This window comes from Pteropus alecto, unplaced genomic scaffold (genome assembly GCF_000325575.1).
Source record: "Pteropus alecto unplaced genomic scaffold, ASM32557v1 scaffold196, whole genome shotgun sequence".
In the NCBI taxonomy this organism is placed as follows: Eukaryota; Metazoa; Chordata; class Mammalia; order Chiroptera; family Pteropodidae; genus Pteropus; species Pteropus alecto.
The window spans coordinates 1,440,995-1,455,561 of NW_006439717.1; the positions used below are offsets into that span (position 1 = coordinate 1,440,995).

Sequence of the window (14,567 nt, forward strand, 5' to 3'; positions counted from 1 at the left end):
GGAAAGATATCCACACAAGATGATAAGCCCAGCACTGGCTATGTGTACTCTATCTTTTGCTAAGAAAGTGTTCCCGGCCCAAGGTCCATTCTTACATGGCCGAGCAGGGGTGGAAAGGCTAATAGTATGAGACTGCCTTTTCCAACAAAAGGTGATCAAGATCCCTGTGAACTAAATTATGACATAAAGCTGCATAGTTGATATCCCCCTGAGGTAGGGCAGTAAAGGTATATTGCTGGTCTTGCCAGGGGCAAGAAAACTGCTTCTGGTAGTCCTTATGGACAGGGGTAGAGAAAAAGGCATTTGACAGATCAGTAGCTGCATACCAGGTACTAGAGAACATGTTAATTTGTTCAAGTAATGAAACCACATCCAGCACAGCAGCTACAATTGGGGTCACTACCTGGATAACTTTACAATAATCTGCTGTCATTCTCCAAGGTCCACTTGCCTTCTGCACAGGCCAAATCAGTGAGTTGAATGGGGATGTAGTGGGAATCACAACATCTGCATGTTTCAAGTCCTTGGTACTGGGACTAATTTCTGTAATCCCTCTGGGAATGTGATATTGCTTTTAGTTTACCCTTTTCTCAGGTAGAGGAGTTCTAGTGGCTTCCTACCATACTGCTTCTTGGCTTTTCCTGCCATAATAGCCCTCATTCCACAGGTCAGGGAATCAATGTGGGGATTTTGCCAGCTGCTGAATATGTCTATTTCTTTTTTTTAATGTATTTTTTATTTTTAAAAAACTATTTATTTATTTATTTATTTATTAATTTATTTAACATTTTATTTATTTTCCTCCTCCCCACTTCCTCCTCCCTCTGGTAACCACTAGTCCATTGTCCATGTCCATGAGTCTCTGTCGTTTGTTCTGTTCATTCGTTGCTTTTAGGTTTATATCCCACATATAAGTGATATCATGTGATTTTCAACCTTTTCTGTCTGGCTTATTTTGTTTAGTATGATTATTTCAAGTTCTATCTATGTTGTTGCAAATGGCAGTATTTCATCTCTTCTTATGGCTGAGTAATATTCCATTGTATATCTGTGCCGCAGCTTCTTTAGCCAATCATCTATCGTAGGACACATCAGTTGCTTCCATGTCCTGGCCATTGTGAATAATGCTGCTATGAACATTGCTGTGCATGTCTATTTCATTATGTATTCCAGAACTTGGGAAATAACCACAGGATGGGTTTAGGACCCACTGGCCTACTTTGAGACTGACCTAAAACTTCATTGATCATCTGGTCTCCATGAGCCCCTACACTGACTGTGGACCACAGTGACATTTTGAGTCTCCTGGAATTCGTGTCAGTTCATAACTAGTTTCCAATAGTCCCAGAAAAGTCTATTTCCTTTTCCCCAATGCACAATTACCCTGGTAAAAGGCCATAGATCCTTTTGGGGAAGGCTAGGAGAAAGATCAACAATATACGATTTGGGCAGAGTATTGGAGTTCTTCCTCAAGAGAACCCAACCTCCCCTTCATTCAAAATGTTCTAGGTCTGTAAACTGCCTCAAGTCTGGGAATTGATTGAGGTGCTATGACTCTCTTTCTTTTTATGATTTCAACAAAAGGTCAGACTTTTGTTCACTTGACCTAGAACTTTTCTGCTTATTCATATCAAGTGAGAATTTAGTAGGCTTCCCATCTATTTAACTTCTGAAAACACCATGATCAACTAGCCAGTGCTGTAGGGGCTTTGTCAATTAGACTATTTCTGCTTTGACTCCACTGTCCGTTATGGTAACCATGCCTACTTTACCTTTGGTGGTCAAGTGCCACCACTTGGCCCCTGCCACTCTGGGATACAATTACTCCCATCACATTTAGGTTTCTCAATTCAGTGACTGCAGTCCTCACTGTAAGGACCTACAGAGAAGAGTGATCATAGAACTCTTCAAAGATGCTGAAGCTCTCCTCAGAAATTTATTTCTCGTAGTCATAGTGAAAGGTATGTTTTCTGGACTCTCCCAGGGTGAGTGAGTAGGTATTAAATGAAAAGTCCACTTGAACATTTCAATCTCCCTAAGCCTTTGAGTCCCTTCTTCCACATTAAACCAGCGCAAGTCTGGCATTTCCAGCTTGCTCACCATGAGTCATCTTTTGGTCCATGCTTCAGCCAACCAGCCAAACAACCTTTTTAACACCCTGAGCTGCAACATTAAATACAGAATCTCTGCTTAATGAGCCCATATCAATACATTTGGCCTGATCCAACTTTATGTTCCTTCCACCATTATCCCATATTCTTAATATCTGTTCTTATTCCCACACTTGTTCTCTGGATTTCTGTATCAGTTATAAAACTCAAGTAGGTAATGTCAATGTAAGAACATCCAAACCCTTAGGGAATTTTTATAAAAATGTATTTGAGCCAAATAGAGGATGCACCTGGAAGCAAGGTCTCAACAGACTGAGAAAAACGCTTACAAAATTACAGTTTACAACTTCTTTTATGCATTTGGAATTAAGGAGGGAGTTTAAGAAAGATTACATGAAGGTGGGAAAAAACAAGGCAGGGATTGGATTAATCTTATAATTAATAAGATTATGTGCTCTCTTGAGGGTGGTCATGCTTTAGAAGGAGGGGTCTGAAAAAAGCATTTCAAACACGTTAACCTAAATGCACAGAAACAATGGACAGGGCAGAGTACCCTGCAATGTTATTCTCCATAGAACTTTTTTGTCCACAGTGTTTTGGAGTATAGTGCATATCTCCATGGGTCGCACTTTGTACCTCACCTTAAGGGGCCTGCTGGGACTTGAGTCTAGTTATAGGTCTAGAAACACATGTGGTGGGCGTGGTTCCTGAGGAGACAGCATTGTTTTGCATGGCATCTGCCTCAGAGGAGGCCATTACTGTTTCATCAGACAAGGCAGGGTTAACACCCTCAGATGCGGGTGGGGAGGCTTCTTTTGCTGGCAAAAAAGACTCATCAGAATTTAGGGTGTTAAAGAATGAAATTAACCCCAGTAAGTTTGAAGACCTAATTGGCTTTATTATGCGACCATGAATCAGGCAGCACCCAATCTAGCAACTAGAAGGGCACTTTGAGGAGCTGTTCAAAATGGAAAGTTTTTTAAATCAGAAAGAAAGAAGGTGGTACTGTTAAATTGTATGCCTGAAACTTCCCGGATTTTGTTAACCAAAGTCACCATAAAAACAAACAAACAAACAAACAAATTTAAAGAATTAAAATTAAAAAAAGAAAAGAAAAGAAGACGGGACAAGGAAGTTAAAAGAGTAGATTGTTTCAGGCAAGGTCACTTTCCCTTAGGGGATGGCAGGAGGTCTTATCAGCCAGATTACCTCTCTAGTGCTCACCAGCATATTCTAGACCGCTTGGTTAAAAATTTTACTCCTGCTTTTGCCTCGTTGCCTCCAAGAGAGCAAGATGGGTCATCAGCGACTGTACTGGAGCCATCTGAGAAAATTTAGCCAGAGGTCTCGTTCTTGCTGCGTATGCTCAAACCGATACGGTCTGATCCAGAAATGTGGCCTCAGTATGTGCCACCAGTGTTTCTGTCAGTACCTGAAGGATATAGGCTTCATTAACTTGGACTAAGTGAACTTCCATGAATGGGTCATTCCAGGCATTTACTGCAGAATCAATGCTAGCTCTTTGTATATAAAATAAAAACTTGAATTATGAAAAAATAAATAAAAATAAAGTAAAATTTCACTCCTGGGGGAGGCTGAAACTTCTCATAGGTTAGGTATTGAGTCGTGGTGGGGCTTAGCAAAACTGAGTCCATTTTGGGTCTGTTATTTCTTCTTAACAATGGACTCAGTGTTCCCAGGATCATCAGGCTCTTCCCACATATCCCCATTCCAACTTTCAAGATCCCATTCCTTCCCACTCAATGCCCTCACTTTAACAGTAGACACCCTCCTTATGAGGCTGTGAGTTCAACTTGTGTTGTAATTCAGCCAGTCAGCAGGATGAGAGTCTGTAGTTTGATTTTCAGCAATCTCAACCCTGCAGCTACAGGTGATAAGAGTCTTCTTGAGGGCACACATTGAAGCTTTCAAGTCATTTCTGTGGCATTTGAGCTGAGAATTTGAATCTTTAAGCTCTTCCCACCCTCCTTCTTTCCTTACTTTGTCTAGTAACAATAGTAGCAACCAGCGCATCTCGTTATATTTTTAGTTTGCCAAAAATGTTAGCAAGTATTGTATACATATTCACCAGATCCTTGCTTCTTGTAAGTAGTTGATTAGGAGTATCCAATATATATGATAGTTTGCATATATATTGCCAAATCATGCCATGGACTATCAGTCTTTCTTTTCTACTAGAAAAAGAGTTGTTAGCATCTTTAAATCTACTCAGATTAGAGAGCCGTTGGGCGAGGGAACTGACAAACACAGTGAATGCAGTCAGGCTTCCTCCCAGGTGGCCTTAGCTACAGCGTCCCCGGTGACCTTAGTTACCGTGTCCTATACAACCTGTGGAACGCATGTGCACTGTGATTGATTGTGATTGTACCTGGCCTTAAGCCACTATTGTGCACCTTGTTATAAGAACAGTCCCACCTGTGCAGGCTGGGGAGCTGGACCTGTGCCTGTGTCTTGCTGTGTCCTGCTATGCCTGAATAAAGCTATGTCGTATCTGCCCACGGCTCCTTGCATGTTCTTCCAGCTGCCAGAACCACGTACCCCAAGCTTCCATACCTCAAACCTGCAGAACAGGGCCAATTCCAGAAACCTAAAAACCAATTCCAAAAACTCATATTTAAAATTCTGTTCATTTAGAACCACTCCCAGTACCTACCCATATTTGTATTACTCAGGGTTCTCCAAAGAAACAATGTATATAGATATATAACCTAATTGCAGTTTTGGCCTCTTCCAGGAAAGCAATTTTAAACCAATCAGTTAAGAATGTCCTTATCCACACTAGTGAGCTAATTTGCCTGATAAGACTCCCTCCCTTCCCCTAAGAGAAGTTGACTTTGCCTAAACTAATTCACTCTTAACTTCTTGGTCCCACCCTCCTTCTGCCTATAAAAACCTTCCATTTTGAATAGTTCCTCAGAGTGCCCTTCTAGTTGCTAGATGGGATGCTTTCCAATTATTGAATTGCTTAATAAAGCCAATTAGATCTCCAAAGTTACTTAGCTGAATTTTGTTTTTTTTAACAACTACATATAAATAAAATTACAAGCATGTATTATTTGTATATTACTTCTGTTCTACTGTCAGTAAACATACTGGTTGTTTCTAATTTAGAGCTATTAAGAATAGTGAGGCAGTAATATTCTTGCACATGCTCCTTGGGAATACAGTTCATGCATTTCTATGGATGTGTACATGTTCCGGTTCACAGATTATGCAGGTATTAAACTTTATCATATAGATTGAGCTGTTTTCCAAAGTGGTTGTGTAAATTTGCACTCCCACTAGCCAGTGTATGAGAATTCTTGTTGTTCCACATCCTCCTCAACACCTGATATTTTTGGACTTTTTAATTTGAGTGTTTATGGTGAGTATTTTCTTGACGACTAATAAAGTCAAATACCCTTTCCAATGTTCGTCATTTGGACATCTTCTTTTGCAACTAATTCAAATTTCTTGCCCATTTAAAAAAATAGTAGATTATATGCCTTTCTCCTATTGTAGTAGTTTATTTTGTATTCTAGATATGTCCTTTATCAGTATATGCGTTCCCAATTTTTTCTCCTAGTTTGTGGCTTACATTTTCACTTAAAAAATTTGATTCACATACCATTATATTTATCCTTTTCCTTTTTACCTTTTTAAATGGTGTTTTGCTTGTTTTTTACCAACAGAATATTTAGAAATTTAATGTAGTCAAATGTTGTTAGGTCCAAGAGGGCCCTATCCCTAACCCTGTAGTGTGAGAACTAGATTCTTCCCTTACCTTTGTGTGGTAACCGGACCTTGCAACGTCTGGGTTGGCAACACTACATGCTCACCTCCTGTTTTACTGGGCTTTCCTCCCTTTCCTGCCAATTTCTCGGCCTGAAATATTCCCACAGGAAAAAGCCTGCCTCAAGCCCCATATAAGTTTCAGGTCCCCTTGCAATCTGGGCTGATGCCATCCTCGGCTCAGCCCTGGTGTCACTCTGCTACAATAAATCTTGCTTAACCCCTTCCGCCAACCTAACAAATGTATCAGTCTTTTCCTATAAGCTTACTGTTTCTTTTTGTATACTGTTTAAGGCGTCTTTATCTACCCTAAGGTCAAGAAGATAGGTTCCTACCTTATTTTCTAGTCTTTATTGCTCTGCCTTTTCCATTTATATCTATAATTCACCAGGAGTTGCTTTTTATATACTGTGATTTTATCCTTGGGGATATTTCCTCACTGCTCTGCACTATTCCTATTGTCATAAATCAAGTGTCCATATACAGGTGGATTTGTGTTTTGGTTTTTTACTTTAGTCTATTGGCTCATTTCTTTATCCTTATAACAATACCATGCTGTCTTAATCATTACAGCTTTATTATAAGTCTTGATTAATGCTAGACCAAGAACCCACATCTTATTCTTTTTCTTGAAGAGTATCTTGATTATTCTTGGTCCTTTGAATTTTCATATAAATTTGTAAATTAGCTTGTCAGTTTCTATTAAAAAACCCTATCTATGGAGGATCGCAGTGGCTCTCTAGATACATTTGGGGAGAATTGCCATCTTTATAATATTGAGTTTTTCAATTCATGGACAACATATTTCCCCCTATTTATTTAGGTCTTCTTTAATTTCTCTTGATACTGTTATATGGTTTTCCTATTAGAAGTCTTGAACATATTTTGTTAGAATTATTCTTAGATATTTGATATTTTTTATTCAAATGTAAATGGTGTCTTTTAAAACTTACTTTTTTGTTGCTGACATTGATTTATATGAAATATTGATTTTTGAAAATCGATCTTGTATCCAGCAATAGTATTAATAAATTCAGTTCTTAATTCTTATGATTTATTTGTAGATTTCTCTAGATTTTCTATATCACAATTATATCATCTGCGAATAACAGCAAGTTTATTTCTTCTTTTCCTCAAATTTTCTTCTTCTTCTTCTTCTTTTTTTTTTTTGTTTTGCTTTCCTTCACTGGTTAGGACCTTTAGGACAATATTAAACAATATTGAATATTAAAATGATAGGGGAATTTTGTTGTTGATCTCAGAGAGAAAGCTTTCAACATTTCACCACTAAGTGTGATGTTCGCTTATAGTAATTTCGAAGTTATTTTTTCAAATTAAAGAAATTTTTGTTTAGTCCTTAGTTTATTAGGTTTGATTGTTTTAAATCATGAATGGATATTGAATGTTACCAAATATTTTTCTGCATTTATTGCTCTGTACTGCCCCCTTTGCCACAAATCAAGTGTCCACATAAGAAGACAAAATTATTTGATTTTTCTTGCATGTTTGTTTGGCCTCATATAGTGAATTACACTGATTTACTCTACTTTTTAAAAACTTTTATCGAAGAAATGATTTTAATTAATTTTCCCCACATCTACCTCCCCTCTACATTGATTTTCAAATGTTAAAATAACTTTTCATTTTTAGACTAAGGTGAATGTAATCATGATATATTAGCTTTTTATGTATGGCTAGACACTATTTGCTTATAATATAAGCAAATATAGCACTTTGCTTATAGGACTTTACCTCTGTGATCATGAGTATAATTTTCCTTTTTTATAATGTGTTTATCAGGTTTGGTATAAAGGTTATGTTTGCCTAATAAAATGAATTGGGGGAAATAGCCTTTCTTTCTGTTATTTGGAAGAATTTGTGTTCAGTTGGCATTATCTCTTCCTTAAATGTTTGGTAGAATTCAATGGTGTCATATCAGGGTCTGGTATTTGATTTGTGAGAATTTTAAAGAGCTTTTATTGAGATATTATTCACATACCATACAATTCATCCACTTAAAATGTATGATTCAACGGTTTTTAGCATATTTACACAGAGTTGTGTAACCATTACCACAATCAATTTTAGAACATTTTCACCACCCCCAAAAGAAACCCCAAACTATTAGCAGTCATGCTCCTTTTGTGGAAAGATTTTAATTATAGGTTCAGTTAAGAGTTTTCTGCTTTCTTCATGGTCAAACTCAATGCTCACACTTCAGGATTAGTTCTTCCCTGAGACTCCTGCTCCAGAATCAATGTCAGCAAACAATGAGGTGCTGGCTGGCTGTGTCACCGTGCTGGGCGCAGGAGCACCAAAAAGAGATGAGTGAATTGGCCAATGAACCCAGACCCTAACAAACCCGGAGTTTTGGCACCAGGTGAGAGATGAGCCTTTGAACATGCTTAAATTCTGAATCTGTATGTTTGTCTGCCAAGCAGGGAGAGTAATTTCTTCTCTATTTTTCAGTTCTTTATTTTTCAGTTCTGTGGTGGGACAAAAGAGTGAATGTGTGTAAAAGCACTTTGAAAATTATAAAGTATTACTAAGGTACCGTTATTGAAGGGCTGGCAATTTAGCTTAAGGAGACAAATAATACAGATATATAAGCATGTACAACAATAACTACATTTTTGAGCATTCCCTATGTGCTAAGCATGATATTAAGTGTTATATGCATTACCTCATTGGATTCTTATAATAACGCTGTGAAGTAAGTGCTGCTATATTTTTTAGATTTTTTAAAAAAGTGATGCTTAGGGGGTTAAGTAACTCACTCAAGGTTATAGAGCTACTGAGGGACAGCGGTGCTACTGAAGGACAGCGGTGGGGACGGGTTGTCAGTTTGGACTGACCAGTGGCTCATGAAAGCACCACATTTTTGACCTGTTAAGGAAGCTGCCCGTCTTCACAGGGTACAGGTTATTCCTATTACCGTTATAAAGCAATCCCTCCCCAACCCTGACGCGCTCGCGCTCGCTCGCGCGCTCTCGCTCTCCCTCTCCCCCTCTCCCCCTCTCCCCCCTCCCCCCTGTCCCTCTCTCCCTCTCTTCTCTCCCCTTCCTCCTCTCTCCCTCCTTCCTCTCTCTCTCTCTCTCTCCCTTCTTCCTTTCCTCCCGCCCCCTTCTCATTTCTGTGGGGGTTTTCTCTTTTGCCCTTCCTATGCACCCCACCCTGAAATCCAGATTCTTCTCATAGCTTCACAAATCAGCTCTGGCATGGATGCAGAGGCTCCTGTTTCCATGGTGATGTGGGGAGACTGGTATACCACATGCCAAGTGTAGGCGATGCAAAGAATTGGCTAAGGATCCAAAGGTGTCGGCAGTAACCAGGCTCCAGGAAAAGAGATCGATGAGAAAGCCAAGTCAAAGTGACTGGACCTCCCCCGAGCTCCAGAAGAACCTCCACCCCCGCCACGCCCCCTGCCCTCCCCAAACTCCTAATTTGGGAGTAGAAGATAGGAGCTCTAGGAAGGCAAGCAGTGGGGGCTCCAAAGGCAGAAGTGATCGCCCCTGACTTACTGAAGACAAAGTCTAATCTTGAAGGGAAAGATTGCCCACTGGGGAGCCGCCCCCTCCCCTGGCCTCACTGCCTTGCCTCGCTCTCCTGTTCCCTGGTCTGACCTCATTCTTTGAGCCACCTGGCTCTCGGCCGGGGAGCTGAAGCGGAAGCGGAGCAGGGCAGCCAGCAGAGGGCAGAGTCTCCCTCATTCAAAGCTTCCGCAGGATTCATTCTTCCTCAGCTCCCACCACCCCTGCTATCACCAAGATTATTTTCAGCTGACAGGCTGCAAAGGCGCAGTAGGTGGATTTCAGGACAAGAGATGGGTTCTGGCAGGAGCTGAGAGCCTGTGAAGCTTTGGTCTTAAGCTGTGGGCCCCACTGAGGAAGAGGGGTATTCAGGGCCACCTAGTCAGGGGCTGAAGCAAGGGGCGCTTTAACTTTTACTGGCCAAGCTTTCTTCTGAGGTTTTCCTCCATCCGCTGAAAACATTAAAAACACCCTAACCCTGAGGAGGAGGCTTAGTCATCCATTCAATAACTGTTTATTGAGTATCAATGATTGTATTCACGAGTGGATGCATCCAGTCAAAAACAGTATTTACCTGGTTTTTCGTCAATACATTTCTTAATGGTTTTTAACGTTAGTGGTTCTTAACCTTTTGTGGGGGAGGGATGTTATCTATCCTTTGAGATTTTGATAAAAAATAGAGACTATCTCCCAAAAAGAACACATTACGAATCTACGAATATTCTTGTATGATTTTAGGAACCTCGCGAACCCCTGGGTATAACTCATCCATGGGTTCCAGGGTATAAACTCCTTGTCCATTATCGTCCCCATGCTGGGCACTGAGGATATGATAGCAAATTAGATAAACAAGATCCCTGCTCTGCCTGAACTTGACAGGCTAGGGGACATATACAGATAAGTAAAGAGATGCTATAAATAAGTCTAGGTGCTGGAAGACCCACCTACCAAGACCAGGAACCTTATGGAGGGAAGGAATTGATGGGTAAACTGAGACCTGAAGAAGGAGTAAGAGCTGGCCAGGCAAAGGCTTTGAACACCTTAGAGAGTGAGAAAAGCACATGTAAAGACCCTGAGGAGAGAGAACAGCAAGCCTGAGAAGCTGACAGCAGGCTAGTGTGGCTGGCTAAGACATACCAGGAGGAGGACTGGTGAGAAATGACATGGGAGTGATAAGTACCATGTGTAGACCTTGAGAGGAAACAGAGAACAGGGAGACAGCTGCTGCCCTCAAGGACATAGGCAAGAAAGCCCGTGGTTATGATGTAGAAGTCTAAGTTTGATGTTGGAGATGATCATATAGGATGGTATGGGAGGGAGCATGTGGGAGGAGCTTTAAACTGTCTTTGGGAATCAGGCCCAGGGCCCAGGAAATGGAGCTCAGTGATACATTCAGGATATCCAGAATACCCTGAGCCTCCGAAACCAGCTGGAAGGGGGAGTGGGGGGGGGGAATCACCAGTGCACCTTGATTTGACTATCGCCTCCCATTAGGAACAACTTTTACTCCGGAGAAGTTGGGGGTGAGGAAGGCTGGGCCGCAGTGAACTCAGCTCTGCCTACTTTTTTAAGTACCAGAGTTGTGGCCAGAGGCAGCCTTTGACTAGAAGGACAGAGGAGGAGAGAGCGCAGTGGCCTTGGCCCCTGGATCTCTGCTGTAGGCCTAGGGGTGGAATTGGGATAGCATAGGATGAGACAAGGAAGTAGATGTTACAATGATTTATTGCCAGTGATTTATTTTATTTAACAAACATTCATATAGCACTTACTACATGCCAGGCACTGTCCTAAACATTTAACACATATTAATTCATAATACTACTAGGAACGAGGTGTGGTCCTCTTCCTCCTTTTCACATGGGGCAAATGAAACACAGAGCAGTCAAGTAACTTGGCAAGATCAAACAGCAAGTGGCAGAGCCACTGTCTGAACCCAGGCAGGCTGGCTGCAGAGTCCGGGCTCTTTACTACTAAACTATGCTACCTCTTGAGAGGAAAGGCAAGGGTTAAGACTTGAACCTGGGCCTCTCACACAAGACAGATGCGAATTCTACCATTCCACCTCTTGGGACACTGATAAAGTAAAAGGAGCACTACTACACTACTACGTGGGGAGGTCCCAGGGCCGTGGGAAGAGCCACAGGGAATGGTGAGGACTTGCAACTGGGGGAGCTGCCAGAGACCAAGGCCTAGGGATCCAGGACCGGAGAGGCTCAACTAGTTAAGACAGAAGGTCAGGGGGCTGTGTAAAATGGAAACTCCTACCCTGGCCTATGAGACCTAGTCCCTTCCTCTCTGGTCAGTGTCATCTCTGGCCATGCTCCCCTCACTCACAATTTTCTGTCATATTGTTCTTTCCTGCCCTAGGGCTTTTTAACTTGCTGTTGCCTCTGCCCTGAGCACCCCTGTGCTTGCACATACACCTTACCCTTTCCCAGGCTGACCCCCACTCATCCTTCAAATCTTGGCCTCTCTGCATTAGATACCTCCGTGATTCGTTCACCGTAGTACCCTATTATTTTCCTTTATAACCTATATCATCACTTAAAATTATATATTCAGTTGTATTTATTTATTTAATTCCTGATTCTTCTGCTTGTCCAGTGTTTCTTTTCCTCTCCCATAAGCCCAATAGGCAGTCATCTGTGTTCTCTTTGAATACTCTCAATGGCAGAGAACTCACTACTTCACCAAGAGGCCCATTCCACTTTTGAAGAGATTTCATAGTTAGAAAGTTCTTTCTAATGACGTAAACTCTGACACCCTGTTACTTCTAGGTCCTCATTCGGCCCTCTGGGGAGAATCGAGATAGTTCTTTAAGAGATTGCAGTCAGCCACCATGCTAGCCCCCTCCACCCTCAAGTCTCTCTGTGCCACCTGAACAGTTCTTTCAGTTTTGGAAAGCTGGGTTCCTTAAGCCTTCTCCACTCTGGTCCTCTTTCTCTAGAAACATGCCCTTTGGTCAGCACCCAGAATGTTGTCTGATTTTTGAATTGTTATCATCCCCCCAATCCCCTCTGGCAACTGGAGTAAGTTCCAGCAGGATGAGGGAGGAAAGGGAGGAGAGAGCAAGAAAACAAACCCGTTTCTTTTTCACCAATGTAACTGGGGAATGTCTTTCTCCAGGAAATAATATTATTAATGATGGTTGGGGCCCCAGGCTAGTGCTGAACCCGATGTACCATTGTCAGCTGCATTCTGGGTCAAGTGGCCTTTCTGGACCCATTTAATACCTTTTCTCTGGGAAAAATGCATTTGGGTTCCAAACAACCCAGTTATATATAAACCCTTTAGATAACCAGCTTACAAATTGGGAACGGCTTCTACAGAAGTATTTAGGTAACACCGAGTGGGAGAGTGAAGGGATGAGAACAGAGTGGGCTTGCTGAGAAAAGTTTCCAAGGAGTTTTTGTAGCAAAGATAGGCAAAGTGGTAAGGCACACAGGCGTTAAGAGTCAGACAAACCTGGGTTCAATTCCCAGCTCTGCCATTTATCAGCTGATGAGACCTGCTGGCTTTACCTAACTTTCCCTCAGATTCTTCTCTCTGGGAAACTAAGACAATCATTTTTACTGCAGAGTTGGAGGGGGCGTTAAAGAGAGACTGTATTCCTTCAGCACAATGCCTGGCACATAAGTGCTGATGAGTGTTAAATATTGTCATGTTTTCAAAATGGGGTCTTTTCCTTTGACGTGAAATAACAGGATCCATGACCTACTGAAGTCCCTGAACCCTATATGCAGCTCTCCCACATGTGACCTACCTGATTACAGAGAGAACTGCTCTCTGCCTTCCCAAAGGGACATTCCAGAAGATGGAGATGAAAAGGGGGCTCCAGGGGGGAATTAGGAGACAAAGGAGTGGGGGGTCTGAGTGTCTCCAAAGACAGGTACTTCAGAACACATTGTTTCTGTAGAGGTGTGTGTCTATCTGGGTCATGTGTGGCTCTGTTGAATGTGTGTCCCTGTGACAATACATGTAAAAGTTCTGCCTGTCAGTGGACTCAGGAGATTGCCCTCCCTCGCTCAAGCTCCATTACTCAGCTCTTAGAGGTCCCAGGCCTTATCGCCTAGCTGTCTGCCCTCTGGCCTCTTCCCTTTGTTTACCAACTTGGCTGGTTTTCTCCCCTGGGAACAAAGGAGGTGTTCAGTTCTGGGCAGTGCCTGGCTCCAGCTACCCCACCCCCACTCCCTTTCCCTTTCTAGGAGCATCACTCCCCCTGTCGCAGACAGACAGACCCCTTGATTCTGAGAGGCCCTTTCCCACAGTTCCAGGGAGAGGGGAGGCTAAGCTCTTCGGTTGGCACCCCCTTTTACTCACCCTTTGGCTCCCATTCTTTTCCCCAATGAGGCCCCTGAAGCTTCACTTGTCTAGGCTGAAGGCAGCTCCTCTCCCCATTGTCTGGCCAAGATTTGGAAGCTCTGGTTTCCATAGCAACCCCTGGGCATTTAATTAAGGGAGGAGGCCTTCATCTCTTCTAGTCCGGGCAGTTCTAAATCTCAACCGAAAAGGATACCCTGAGGGGCTGAGGGAAAAGCATTGTCCTCCGCCGTAGCACAATTCTGACTTCTCTGCAGAGCCCATTGTAGCTTGCTCAGCCCAGCCCCCTCACACCTGCCGCCCTTATCCTCACCTCACACCAGGGCAGAATGGGAAGACCTCTCAAATCAGCTAAGGCAAATCCTGGGTCCCAGGATAGCAGGAGTTTCAAGGGGAGGTGGGCAATTGCTGTAAGCCACACGGTTGCTTTGTTTACTAGACTGTGGGATGGAGATGGAGTGGGAGATAATGCAACACTGGTCCTACTATGTAATTGCTTTACCATGGAATAGGGTTAGGGACTCTTTGAAATCCTTGAAATCGAATGTAAAATGTTGTATATAAATACATTATGAGCTTTTTCCCTGGGTACTGGGTACATAGCTTTTATCAGATCCACAAAAAGAAATCTATAATCTCAAAAAGGTCCCTAGGTCTGCTATTTACCAGCCGTGAGAATTTAGGCAAATTATTTTAGCCTTTCTGTGCCTCTGAGTCCTCATCTGTGAAGTGGGGATGATAATAATTCACAAGATTGCTGGTATCTGGCAAGCACTTAGTAAGCTGTTGTTGTTCTGGTTATTATTACAATGAG

At 42.2% G+C, this 14,567-nt stretch overlaps 1 pseudogene; it reads left to right on the top strand.

Annotated features, from left to right (window-relative positions):
- Nucleotides 1-3,405: 3,405 nt before the first annotated feature.
- LOC102889254 lies at nucleotides 3,406-3,576 on the top strand (annotated as a pseudogene).
- The last annotated feature ends 10,991 nt before the right edge of the window (nucleotides 3,577-14,567 follow it).